Below are 14,454 nucleotides of genomic sequence, written 5' to 3' on the forward strand. Positions count from 1 at the left end.
GAAGACACTGGAGTTAGAACGCATTTTGGAGAGTGGGCCTTCCCTACGTGGAGTGATTGAAAGGTGACAGAAGTGATCATGGCCTATGTGAGGAATACACAGCCTACCAGAGTAGTATTTGTGCGGGTAGTAAGGGAGGATCAGATTCAAGGAGAAGCATTTTCCATGTTTGTAAGAAAGGGTCGTTTAGCAGGATAATCAAAGGTCTCTTTCCTTCTCTCTCTCTCTTTCTCTTTCTCTCTCTCTCTCTCTCACACACACACACACACACACACACAGGGGAAAGAATATTTGTTGGGCATAGGACTATGAGATGTTGGGCTAAACAAAGTGAAACCCGAGTGTTTCTGGTAGAATTTCTCTGAGAATTTAAAATGCTAACATGTGTAATAGAAATGTAACTGACTGTAGTGTTTAAGTGTAAAGTATTCAATGGTGCCCTCGGTATCATAAATCCCATCAGTGGTGAAATGCATTGTAAAGGATTGTCTCTTCACCTTGAAGGAGCTTGTAGTGAGGGAGGAGGTATGAGACTCAGAAGAACAGAGCTAACAGGGTGCAGAAATGACTCTTTGGATGTTCAGAGTGAAATCCTTATTTGGATTTGGTGGCAAGGGTTGGCAAGAACTAGATTGCTCTGCATTCGAAGATGCATGGACTTTGGAGAAAAGGAAGTTTGGAGGATTGCCCTCCTGATAATGAGGAGTTGGTGGAGGTGGGGGTGATGAACAATCAGCACAGCATTTTTAAAAACAGTTGAGTTAATGTGATTAGTAAAACCCATCTCTCCTGAAAGATGAGTGAAATCTGTGCTACACAAAAGCCTTACGCATCAGTTAGCTTTATCAATTAGCTTATGTATCAGTCAGCTGCTTGGTCAGCTGGAGGCTGGCTCATGTAGGATGGCTTCAACTGGGATGGTTCAGCTCTGCTGCATGCAGTCTCTCATTCTCTAGCCCACTAGACCAGGCTTGTACATTCACCTGGTATTGACAAGGCTCTGAGACAGAGCAGAAACACTCAACATCTCTTGAAGCCTAATTTGAACTGGTGCACTACCATTCCCCAGAGTTCTATTGGTGAATGCAAGTTAACAACTATAGCACAGGTTCAAAGGGTAGGGGAACTGTCTCCACTTTGGATGGGAGGGTCTTTGCCAAGAGTGACTGTGAAAATATAAGCCATTTGTGAAGTCACCAAGGACTTGGAGTGAACACTGAACTTTCCATAAGTCATGGAAGGTGGTGCTGAGCCAATATTGCTTGGCCCTTCATGGACACTCTGACACCAACCGAGATATGGGTATTATGAATACACAGAAAGTTACTATAGGATATGGTATGCTCCTAGTTTATTTGACCATGGAAAAATTCTCTTGTTCTCTCTCTAGAGTCATCTTGTAAATGTGTAAATCTGATCGATCAACCTGCTTAAAAGAATTTTTTAGAGTAAATTCTAACTCTTTATGGCCTACAAAGCCCTCCATAATCTTCCCTTTGCCCATCTCTTCAGCTTCCTCAGCACCCTACTTACACTAGCTTTCTTTCTGGTCAGCTCTGAACCTTATTCCCAACTCACTGCCATTCCACCTGGTGTTTCTCAAACTCTCTACCACAGACTTTCTCACAAGACTGCCTCTTTCCTGTACACCACTTGGGTTTTAGCTCAAAGTGTTGTGTCTCTAGAGAGTCCTTCTTGAACCATCCTAACTAAAAGATCACGCCATTTCCCTCTCTCACTCACCCTCCATCTCATCACTCTGTTTTATGTCCTTCATAGAACATAGCGCTATTGGAATTTATCTTTTGTATTCATTAGTTTGCATGCTTCCCTCCATCCCTTCCCCGTCATGTGTTAACCCCAGCAAAGGCAGGATTTGTTTCTGTCCTCTTCATAACTCTGTGCCTAGAACAGTAAACGTTTTTGATTAAATGACCACTTAGTGATGGCAGTGGTATAAGTTTTCTCCCAAATCATGGATGCATGTTTGTGCTAAATAATTTATCCACGGTCACACAGATGGTGTGTTTGACCTTGGACAAGTCACTTAACCCCAGTTTGGACTCAAACTTCTGAAGTCCAAATCACATACCTTTAATACCTGTGCTACCCTGTATGAAGTTATAATATCTCTATTATGTATAAAAAAAAACTGAACAATTCTACCCCACTCTCATGTCAGCAATAATTGACTTCATAAATCAGTATAAAGGAAGACATTTTACTCCTATATCTTATTCTGGTTTTGAAGGGAAGAGGACCTAAATATTCAGGATTGATTGTTATAGAACTTTTCTTTTATTGAGGAAAACCTGCCAAGGAAGGCAGGGAGAAGAGGAAAGAATGTAAACTAAGACATTTTGAGCCCCTGCCATTTGTGAGGCATGTTGTAAGTGTTATGGTGATTAACACCCACACCATTTGTAACAAACACTGCTGTACAGATGAAGAAATAGAGATTTGGAGAGTGAAGAAATACATACAACTTGGAATTGGTTGTTCTATATAAATCCAAAGTCCGTAAATTTTCCATGGCACCCCTGGCTTAATGAATGGTAGCCATGTTCTTGAGAGTAAAATGTGAAGAGTTTTACTGTCAACACCACCTACATTTCTTCTTTTTCACTGACATTTGAATATTCCCAGAATATAATATGATATTTCTTTATCAAAAGCTTAACTTCCCTCTTGTTCAGTAATAACAGAAAGTTATGCCAAATTAAATAAAGCCACATTACTTAAACAGGCTCACCAGAAACAAGCCAAAAGGCTGGACAGTGCTCAGCAGTGGATGCAATTTTGAATCTCCCAGGCAATTAAGGCATTTATTTTTCCCTGAGGCATCTTCTCTTTTATAAAATGAATCAAACCAGGTCTGTGTGGCAGTTTTACCTAGAACTCAACAACTGGTCCAGAATCAGTCAATTTCCTTTTTTAACTAAAGCCCAGGTTTGAAGTCCTTCCTACTTTCATGGAATGTGCACCAAAGAACTACATACATGTGTCAAACAACAAGCCTAGAACCCTCAAAACTTGAAATCAACATGGAGGAAAATTCTACTTGATGAAATATCCATTTTGTGGTTTCTCAAGATTCTGGATGAATGTTTCCCTGTATTTAGAGATAACTGAGTGGAAACTGGTCGTGGCAATGCTCAAGCTCTCCATGGAACCAGGGCTTGCCAAAACAGTGGCAAGGTGAAAGTTTCTTCAGTGCCCTTGCTCAGAATTATCATGAGAAATAGGGTCCTATAAAAGGAATCTGCTTGCAGTTGACAGTATCTCACCCTGTCAGCAACTTCTTACTTATTTCCTGATGAAGCATCCGTTTTCCCATCCTTATGGGAGCAAAGTCCTTACTTCATCCACAGTGTCTATCTTTTGGCAAGCTGCTCACTCTGGACTTAAACTTTTTTGAAACCACTTCCCTTCTTCCTCAGATTTCCGAATGAAACTACTTCCCTGCAAGTGCTCTCCTGGTGGCCTCTCTCTTAGAAGGTCCCTCACAAGACATATTTAGACATTCTGTTCCAGCCAGAAGGTCAGTCGTGACAATAAGCGGCAAACAAAACCGATCTGAAGGCATGGAGTGATGAAACAAAACGTTGTTGGCTGCCTCCCTGCCAGAGTCAGCTGTTCCCTTCATACAATCCACATCTATGCTGATAACAGAGAACTCTCCAGAGCACTCTGCCTAAGCCAAGCTCCAGGGGTGTCTGGTACCATGGAGCGCCCATCACACTTCTATTCATGCAGTATTGCTGTAAAAACAAAAAGGTGCCATACGATCTCTGCTCCTTTCAATGCAATATTCTTCTTTCTAAGGTTTTTAAACACAAAATACTACAGTCGTGCCCTTCAAAATCTTGTCTAAAAGAAAAACTCAGGGTTTTGATGTCTGGAGAAATGATACTGCTTTGCTGATGCATCTATAAAGTCTAGCCTTGGTTTTTCTTATAAAGGATGGCATCATTTTGATCATGACTTAAAAGAAAATCGTGTGGTACTTTACCCCTTTTTTATCATCCTTTCCCGGTTTTGAACTGAAAGCTTTCCTTGGGAGAATGAACTCTGTTCCCAACCTCCAAACCACTCGAAAAGAACCTGGATCCTTTCTTCATGAACCAACAAGCCATGTGAATCTATCACACCCTTCCCTCTCTGGTCTTTAATTCAAAATTACTCTCCTCTTCCTTAGCTTTATTAAGTCTTTGGCCCTTTCTTGAAACATTCTCTCAATCATTTGTTCCTCTCAGGGGCCAGCCAAAGCTGCAGATTGACCCAGCTATTTTAGCCTTTGGTACAGCTTATCTCCAGACAAATTATGGTTTCTATTTTCTTCTATAGTTTTCTGATTTTAGAATGTAAAGGATGTTGGTAGACTGGATTATCCAGATCTCGGGATACTATGCAGTTGTTAAAAAGAATGTGTTCAGTAAACAGTATGGGTGCTAATGTAGAAAGATGTCCATATCTTTTTAAGGCATTTATAATTTTATTATAAATATAATTTTTAAAATATATTAATTTTTAAAATAAAGGAAGTTGCAGGAAAATGAAGGGGCTTATATTACATTTGTATCTAATTTGTGTTAAAATATACATTTTAATTATAAAAACAATGCACATTCATGGAAACATTCAAAAAAAGTACATATCTTGGGTGGCCATGGGTAGAATAGAAAATTTAACTTCTCATTTTACACAATTTTGATCTCCTTGAATTTGTACCATGAGCATCCCTTTTTTAAAAAAGAATTAGCCACAATAATAGTGATAAATTGGAGACGTAGTTAGATATCATAGTGACATTGGACATAGACTAAAGGGATTTTAGCTTCCCCCTACCCACCCACCCTGGGGTCAGTAGTTCTCTCTACTGTCAAAGTAGCCCCTTGTTGGTAAATGCTGACCCATACATCTCCTTGATCTGCTCTGCATTGAGAAAAACCAGGAAACTTCTTTTCTCCTTCAAATTCCAGGACATAGCATTCATTCTGCACTGAAGGTGCTGCCACACCACCTTCTCTGTGGCTGCTTCTTACAACTTTCCCTCCCTTTATGCCATTCACAGGAGAAGCAGGGAGCATTTCCTCTGCTTCTTTTTTTTTTAATTTTTTTTTAACATTTATTCATTTTTGAGAGACAGAGCATGAGAAGGGGAGGTGCAGAGAGAGAGTGAGACACAGACTCTGAAGCAGGCTCCAGGCTCTGAGCTGTCAGCACAGAGCTCAGTGAGGGGCTTAGACTCAGGAACCACGAGATCTTGACCTGAGCCGAAGTCAGACGCTTAACCGACTGAGCCACCCAGGTGCTCCTCCTCCTCTGCTTTTTCTAACGTGTCAGAAAGATTACTCAGGGGCTGCCAGCAGACCATCTAAAACCAGGCATCCAGAGTCTCGCCAGCTAAGAGGTTGTAGCTTAACGACTGATCCCAGCAGAGCGAGAGGGGGGACTACTGAAAGGAGGAAGCAAGCAGAGCAGGTTTTCAGGGTCTGCGGTGAAAGCAGACAATTTGGGCAGTGATTGAACAAGTAGTACCAGGAAGTCAGGATCATAAAAGACTGGCAGCTTGTCCTGCAGCCAGGAGGCTCTGGGCTCAGAAACGGCACCATGTTGGCTGATTATTAAGAAAAAGATGGGAGTGAGAGTCCTTAATCAGAAGCAGAGCACAGAATCAGAGAGGCTCCTAACAAATAGGGCAGACTCAGGCACCTTTTAACCCCTCCCACTGAGGAAGGATGGGTCATCCACTGCCTGAAATGAGACTGAGTCTGTAGGTCAAGTGAGCCAAATGGTGAGAGAGAGGAAATTTGGAAGGCAGGTTAATTAGTAATTGTATCAGCCAAGTGGGGGATGAGGGCTACGTTAGGGCCATAATAGCACAGGCCACAAGTGGGGCCAATGTCAGCCTCTTGCTGACATTAATTTAGAAATTTAGAAAAAGATAAAATCTTTTCATTTTGCCTGACTTCTGCACATTAATTGGTATTGGAGCCTGAAATCCGTGTCCTGAAAGTCTCAAGCTATGGAGCAAAACAGACAAAAAAAAAAAGGAAAAAAAACACATCTGAACAAATAAACAAAAACACACTAGAATGACATTCTGCATGCAATCTTGATGGAAAACGTGATGACTTGTGTGGAGCCCACCATGAGGCCCATCCCTAGTCTTGAACCCTGGTTGCAATTTTCTTTTTATGTCTAGATTGGAGGAACACACCCATTTTCCTTAAATCACATTTAATTTGTTTCTTGGAAATTCTAACATGTTCCAAGAAAGCCACATCCCCATTGCCAAATTCTCCTCTTGGCCTGATCCTTCTCATGTCAGGGGTTGAGGCATTGTCCCTTTCACATCTCACACAGTGTTCCTCGCTTCTTCATCAGATGGCCTGGATAAGTTGCAATATTTTCCTATTCTAGCACTGAACTGTTACAGCAGGCTGATTGTTGGAAAGGGTGAAAAGAGTGGGGTGTGGGCAGGAGGTAGTTAGACGATTACATTCTTTCCCTTAGCTGCCAATAAAAAGTGTTGAACTATAGACAGTCCAACAGGGTCCTGTTAGAACAGTTATATTCTGGGACCACACCAAATAGAGCTCAAACCGTTGGTAGTACTTATTTCAGTGATACGAATTGCAGGTGGAGAAACACAAAAAGCAGCTTTGGGCAAATTTAGCAAGCTGTTTCTTGAGGTATTTGTAAATTGAACACCCAGTGAATCAAAATGTCTCCAAATGGGAGACATGTTGGAATTTGAAATAAAAATACATTCATTTAGCAAGAGCACCTAGTACTGAAAGGTAATCTGCAATCCTGTTCAAAATCTAGCTAGGTGTCGTTGGTCCAAATGTTATCCTGACATTACCTCCCAGAACTTTCTCCTGGTATATTTCCAAGGCTTTCTCTTCAAGAAAAACTCCTGGGATTTTTCTCCCAATCCTATTTTCATGAGTTATTATGATTGATAAACAGATGATGGACCCCTTATCCTTTGTAATATGCTTTTTCCCCCCACTGCTTTTGGCTACTATCTAGTAAAGCCATTTTGTTTCCATTGATTTAAATATGCATTCCATAAACACGTATTAACTGCTTAGCCTGCATGCACAATGATGGTGCTAGGAGCAATGACCAAGTTGTAAAACGCAGGAGTATTTTCTGTAAGATAATCACAATAAACATTAAGTGAGTCAATAACAATCAGATACGGAGATGGATGTAACAATTTCACTGGTGGGGCAAAATGAGAATGATCAACTCTATTTGAATGGGTTAAAGAAAGTTTTTAGAGATAAGATGCTTGCAAGTCTTGAAGGATGTGTGCAACACTGGAAACATGTTATGGACTGAATGTTTGTGTTCCCTCAACATTCAAATACTGAAGTCCTAGCATTTCCCCAATGTGATTGTATTTAAAGGCGGGAACTTTTGAAAGCAATTTGGTTTGGATGAGATTATGAGAATGGGGCTCTCTCTTATTATAATAAGAGGAAGAGAGGCCAGAGCATGCTCTCTCTCTCTCTCTCTCTCTCTCTCTCTCGCTCATTGTCATATGAAGACATGGTGGCCAGATGCAAGCCAGAAAGAGGACTCTCACCAGGAATTAAATCTTCCAGCATCTTATCGTGGGCTTTCCAGCCACCAGCCATAAATGGTAAAGGGAATCACTCCTAGGAGAGGGAACAATATTCAGCACAAGGTGCAGGGATTTACAATGGTGGGACCGCACTGAGCAAGGGAAGTCCTTTATGCTGCTGAACCATTGCAGGTTGTGTGGATGTCAGGGGCCATGCCCCCCCCCCCAAAATATACACCATCCCAAGGGAAGCACAACGTTCTGCCTCCCGCAGCCATGGCTAATTGTGGATACCTATGGGAATGTTGTAGGCTACAACAGATGTTTTAAGGTGATTAATAAACATAAAAACACTGCTTTACACTTTAAAAGCAGTTCCTACACATTTCCTAGCTCATTTGATTTGCTGTGCAACCGTATAGTAACTCTCCCCGTTTTCACCCTTGGTTTGCCCAAGGCCACAGCAGTTGGTCACTTCCTCCTCCTTCCTCTCCAAGCAGTTTATGAGGAAGTGGGGTCTTCATGCTTTTCATAGTGCTTTAGAATTCTTTCTTCATAAAGAAAAGATTCTGCCTTACATGAAGGTGAGAACCATTTCTTAGGCCCCCTAAGCAGCGAATTATGTGACAGGCTTTCTAAGGAGATGCTTAGTAAATAATTGAGAAGGGAATACTAAGTCCTCTCATTTCAAATCCTACCTTCATGAGACCAACTCCTGGCAGAGATGCCACGCCCTAAGGCAGGGCCACTCCGCTTAAATGCTTCCTATTCTTTGCACATGCTCTTTCCTGTGCACCTCACTGAATCACTGTTTGTCCATCACCAGCGTATTCATTTCCTCATACTTAGCAAGGAACTAGCAAGCATTTATTATAAAATTAAGTGGACTTTTCATCAACTAAATGAATTTATTATAAAATTTAGTGGACTTTAGTCCACTAAAGATAGTAGACATCTTCAAAGTGACTAAAAGATAGTACTCAAGCCTGAAACCATTACTTGTGGAGATTTCAGGGGTGCTGCCTGGGTGCTTTGTGGCAAACACTATGTAGAGAGGGCCACTGGGACCCTGCAAATCAAGGCAAGGTAATTTTCATGTTTTGCTGTGTCCACACCTAGGAGAAATGCAGAGGTCAGCTCTCCTGGTTCTGAAATTCCACATTTATTCCATATTTCCATAATTGTACTCAAATGCCACTTCAAATTTTCCAATCGTCCCCCTCTTAAGGCTCTTAGAAATCTAAATACAGTAAAACCTTGGTTTGCAAGCATAATTCTTTCTGGAACATGCTTGTAATCCAAAGCACTTGTATATCAAAGTGAATTTCCCCATAAGAAATAATGGAAACTCAGATGATTCAGTCCACAACCCAAACATATTCATATAAAAATGACTACAATACTATAATATCATACAAAATAATAAAAAATATATATAAAGAAAAATAAATTAACCTGCACTTACCTTTGAAAACCTTCATGACTGGCATGTGGGAGACAAGAGAGAGCAGGGTTATTGTGTAGGACGACTTTCACTATCACTAATGGAATCACTGCTATCTATTGGCTCAATGGAATCTTTTTCTGCATGAGGACCATTGTATACGCTCGCACAGAAGTTGACTACTGTACAGTATTAATAAACTCTTGTCATATACTGTATTTGATGTAACTGGCAATAAGACAGCAGAGGAAAGGGTCTATATCTGCAGGCAGCCTGACCTAGAATGAAGCAAAGCATTCCTAAGCTTACTCTTGTATGGCAAAGCAAAGGACTGTCCACAGGTGCTTTGAAGTGACAAAAAATACACTGGTGCCAATTGTGTGCATCTTCCAACATTCTGAAAAATCACTGATTTCTGCCAAATGCCGTGGCCTGAGACTGAGCATCTGAGCATGGGAGATGATCACCCACCATTCTGCAGCAATAGAGAAAGAGAAGAACCATTGGCTCAGTTGTGATCATGTGACATTTGGCATCACGTACTGCTCCTTTTGCAAGACATCACTCGTTTATCAAGTTAAAATTTATTAGGTATGTTTTCTCGTCTTGCAGAACACTCACAGAATAAGTTATTTACAATCCAAGGTTTTACTGTACATCCCACTCTACATAATAGGTAAGTTTCTAAAAATGTGTATATAAACCAAATCTATTTTATACTCTAGGAGAGAATACTTGATTCTTAGCAATGATCTAATATATGTAAGACAAAAATGGCTGGATTTAATTGTTCATACTTTATTACCACTTATGATAGTTAACATGTTATTTAAATATTAAAAAATATTCAATATGTTAAAGTAAATTAAATATATTGAATATTAAGTTAAATATATTAAAACAAGTTTTAAAAAAGGAAATTCAATAATTTTTATCTTACATCTTTTGAATAGAAAGTAAAGTTCTGGAGGGGAAATAGGAAAATACGTTAGGGTACAATGTCTGTTTTTCCCAGGATAGGAGTCTCAGAAACTTTTCCAAAAAGCTATTTCTTTCTGCCCAGATTATGAAGAGAGGATAAAAGAGGCCCACAACATATCTTGAGCAGGCTTAAAATTTAACAAACAGATAACCAAAGTATGCAGAAAAATAACTTCTTTACTTTCTTTAACTAATTTTATCTTGCTGATGGCAGAAAAAAATCTCAAACTTGCCACCGAAAGGCCACTCTCTCAATTTTAAAAAGTCTCTTTTTATTTCACTCTGGTTTGGTTTCATAAATATCCAGACAATTCAAATTTCAAACTCATTATAGGAGCTTAACTAATGTTCACAAGGCTGGGGAGATTTTAATTATGCATAAAGGATAAAACTGACTCAGAGGACATGTCGGGTCACACCGTGTGAAAGTGGCCCTCCCCAGCACTGACACTCTTCACAGCCACACTTCCCCTGCCCATATCAAATGGAGCTCACTTCCACACCCTTCCCACCCCTCTGGCTCTAGGCTCCGGGTCCGCACTTCCTGGCTTCAAGTCCTACAGATCTTACGAAAAGGGCAACCTTAAGCAAGTTATTTTAATCCTCAGCTTCCTCAGTTACAAAAAAGTCAATTGCTTCGTTGGAATTAGTGGCAAGGGGGCACCTGGATGGTTCCGTTGGTTGAGTGTCCAACTCTTAGTTTCAGTTCAGGTCATCATCTCAGAATTCGTGAATTCAAGCCCCACCTCAGGCTCTGTGCTATTCACACAGAGCCTGCTTGGGATTCCCTCTCTCCCTCTCTTTCTGCTCCTCCCCAGCTTGTGTGTGTGTGTGTGTGTGCATGCGTGCACTCTCTGTATCTCTTAAAATAAATAGATAAACATTAAAAAAATATTTTTAAAGAAATTAGTGGCAAGGATCCAGTTAGAATAGCCATAGGGACTTTTTGCCACCGCCTCTCAAACTGTCTATGGTGAAGTTTTGGAGGATTTTTAAATTCCCAAACAACTGTAGAGGATACTTAAAAAAATGCAATAAAATGAATTATTAGAAATCATACATACACACACACATACACAGGCAATATATATACACAACACTGTTTTCTTTTTTCTTTATACATAAATAAAGGCAAATATATATGCAATAGAAGCTCAGATTACTTCAAAGGCCATTTTCATTTTTGTATGTATTTTGTCACTGGTAACAGTTTGCATGCTCTGGTCTGCCAGCCATACTTTGAGTAGCACTGCCTTACACAGTGCCCAGCACAAACACACACTCAATATTAGCTACTGTTGTGCGTACTGAGTCCCAGGAGAAAGAGCAGATAGGACATGGAGTAGGATGTACCTTAACTCAAGCTCAGTGTCATCAGTTAATGAATAATAAGCATTCATCAAATTTAAAATAAACATGAAAATGTCCAAATCACAACCACACCTGTAACTTTTATCCATTTATCTTAAAGAAAAGGAAAGAAATGAAATGAGATACAATAAAATAAAATAAAATAAATAAAATAAAATAAAATAAAACAAAATAAAACAAAATAAAATGCTTTAGGAATCATTTCATTTTACAAACAAGAAAACTGAAACCTACAACTGGTAAAGACCTAGTTATACATTAGAATTACCCGGGAGACCTTTTATTTTTATTATTATTATTGTATTGAGTCAGAGAGGTAGAGAGAGTCCGTGTGCGTGAGAGCAGGAGAGGGGCAGAAAAAGAGAGCCTTAAGCAAACTGCACTCTCAGCCTGACCTGGAGCTGGACACAGGGCTGGACGTGAGGCTTTATGTGGGACTCTATTTGGGGCTCTGCGCAGGGCTCCCTCTCACAATCCTGAGATCATGACCTGAGCTAAAATCAAGAGTCAGATGTTTAACCAACTGAGCCACCCAGGCGTCCCAACCTGGGAAGGCTTTTAAAAACTGCTGCCCAGGTGCCACTCTACACGAGTTAAATCAGAGTCTCTGCCACTGGGACGTGGAGGTGGAGATGCTTTGAAAGTTGCCTACGTAATTCTCCTGTGCGGGGCTTGGTTAAGATTTTCTGATAGAACTTATTGCTGGTTAAGGCAGGACTTTCGTTTTGCTACCTAGTATCAACAACACCAACACCGCATCACAGTTACCTCGGAGACCTGCAGGGGAAACATTTGTCTGGGACAATTTAGATGAAAAAACTTTGTGAAGATTAAAGTTAGGGTAGAGGAGGGTCTATATTAAACAGCTGACTGACGAACCTAACTCATGATCCTTACAAAGGCACCTAACTTGGTTTCTCTAAATGCCTACTTGAGTGTTCAGTGAACCCCAGGAGGAGCCATTGGTTAAGTCTGATTAGAAAGGTGATAGGGTGTACTCTGCATAACCTTGTAGGTTCAGCTGGGAATTCAAGGCACACTTTTTAAAAATGAGATATCCTATTTCCTCCCTATTTCCAGAATTACGCTCAGAACTCTGACTTTTATGATGTATTATTTTTCTCATTTGGTTTCCCTTGGAAAAGAATGGAAACTCTGAGTCCTGGCCACACTTCCGCACCATTCTGATTTCTCCATCTAGTGGGCCAGAGTGCTTCGTGTACTTTCTTTAATATCAATGGAATTAAAATGCATTCTGTGGAAAATGTACAATGGAGATTTATAGACTTCAAAAACATAATAAAAATTAAGTTAAATGTTGAAGTTTTCTTAAAGGTAAGAGGTGCTACATTTGATGTGTTTGCCAAAGTTTAGTCAGGGGGGAAAAGAATTTAAACTTTCCAAGGACTATTTTATTTTATTTGTATTCAAAATATTGGTTCCTAGACCTCCCTTGTAGTGTAGAACTCACTCTGAGCTAGTTGGGAAGGTCTCAGGGAGATATATAAATGAGTGGGCTGATACTGATCACATCCCAGGCACAACTGTGTAATCTACTAGTGCAGAAGACGGTGGCATGAGGGAGAAAAGATCCTGTGAAGATTTCTGCAACCCTCTTCTTGTTTTGCCTATCTACCATTGCTAATTCAGTCCTACCTTAAATCTCCCTGTTTTGAGAGTCCTTCAGTAATTTCCCAAGTCAGTTTGGATTGGATCTCTGTGTTATGGTATTAGTTTTAAAGATCCTCCTGCATGGCACTTAAGACAACTATATCTGCTTAATGTATTTGCCCTGCTAGATTTTAAGCTCCATGTGTATCTTGTTCTATTTCTAGTACTACAGTACCTAACGCGGTATGTTCCACAGTACTACTCAGGAAATTTTGTTGAATGAATGACTATGCCTCTTCCCACCAACACTTCTCCCTCCCTCCCTCTCTCTCTCTCTCCCCACCACCCCCCCCAAGCAGTTTTAGTGATTTTATGTATTTGCCAAGAGTAGTAGAAAACATACTCATACTAAAACCCTTGTGAAGTCTTTGCGCTCTTCTTAAACTCACAGACTAGTCAAACTTTATGCCATTGTTACCACACCAAAAGCCACTTTTTGAGATGGTTATAGAAGGGCTGAAACCCTAAACTTGGAATCAGACTTGGACCCAGATCTCGAGTCTGCCACTTGCTAGTCATTTACCTAATTTCACAAAGCCTCAATTTTCACATACATAAAATGGTAAGCATCAATAACAATAATGAATAACATACCACAAACCGTGGTTGTAAGGATGGAATAAGATAATGTATAATTTAAAAGCTAGCAGCATTTCTGGCACAGGGTCAGTCCTCGGTTCAGGCTTGTTGAATCTGAATTTGAAAAAGAAAAAAAAAAGCAGTAATGCCAATTTTGGATGGAAGGTTTCCCGGTGGAACAGGCTGTTTAAAGGTAAGAAGGTTCAGAGTGTCATTCACCATGACTGTTCCCTGGGCTCTTCAGCCATAGCTCCTGCGGGACTGTCTTCTATTCCACGTGTGGTTTCTGGAGTCACATCAGAGGTTTGGGGCCATTTGAATTAATATTCCCTCTATAACAATATCAGGTAATCTGAAACTCCTATTTTTTGTCCTGATTATTTTTTAAAAATCAGACTCAAAATTATTCTAGGAACTAGTATAAAATAATATATTGGCTTACTGACTGTTTATGAAATTAGTGCTAAAAAGTTTACCTAATATTACATTCAGGAACTCACAAACTTTGTTTCACTTTGATCTTCTTGATTTATTTTGAAGAGTACTCTGTACTTACTTTTTTTGTGTGTAAGTCTTGCCTTTATCCAAAATCAATAGAATTTTAAACTGTTAACTTCATAGAACTTATGAAATTTGTGACTTTAAGTAAATTATTTAACCTCTTTGTGCCTAGTTTTCTTAACTCTTACATGGAAATAATAAGAGAACTTTATTTAGAACTTTATATAGTTTTGTTTTGATCGTTAAATATGTTAATACCTATCAAGCATATTGAAGGTCCCCAACACCTCTTAAGAATTTAATAAATGTTTGCTACTTAGGGAGT

Source organism: Felis catus, chromosome F2, assembly GCF_018350175.1.
Source record: "Felis catus isolate Fca126 chromosome F2, F.catus_Fca126_mat1.0, whole genome shotgun sequence".
NCBI lineage: Eukaryota > Metazoa > Chordata > Mammalia > Carnivora > Felidae > Felis > Felis catus.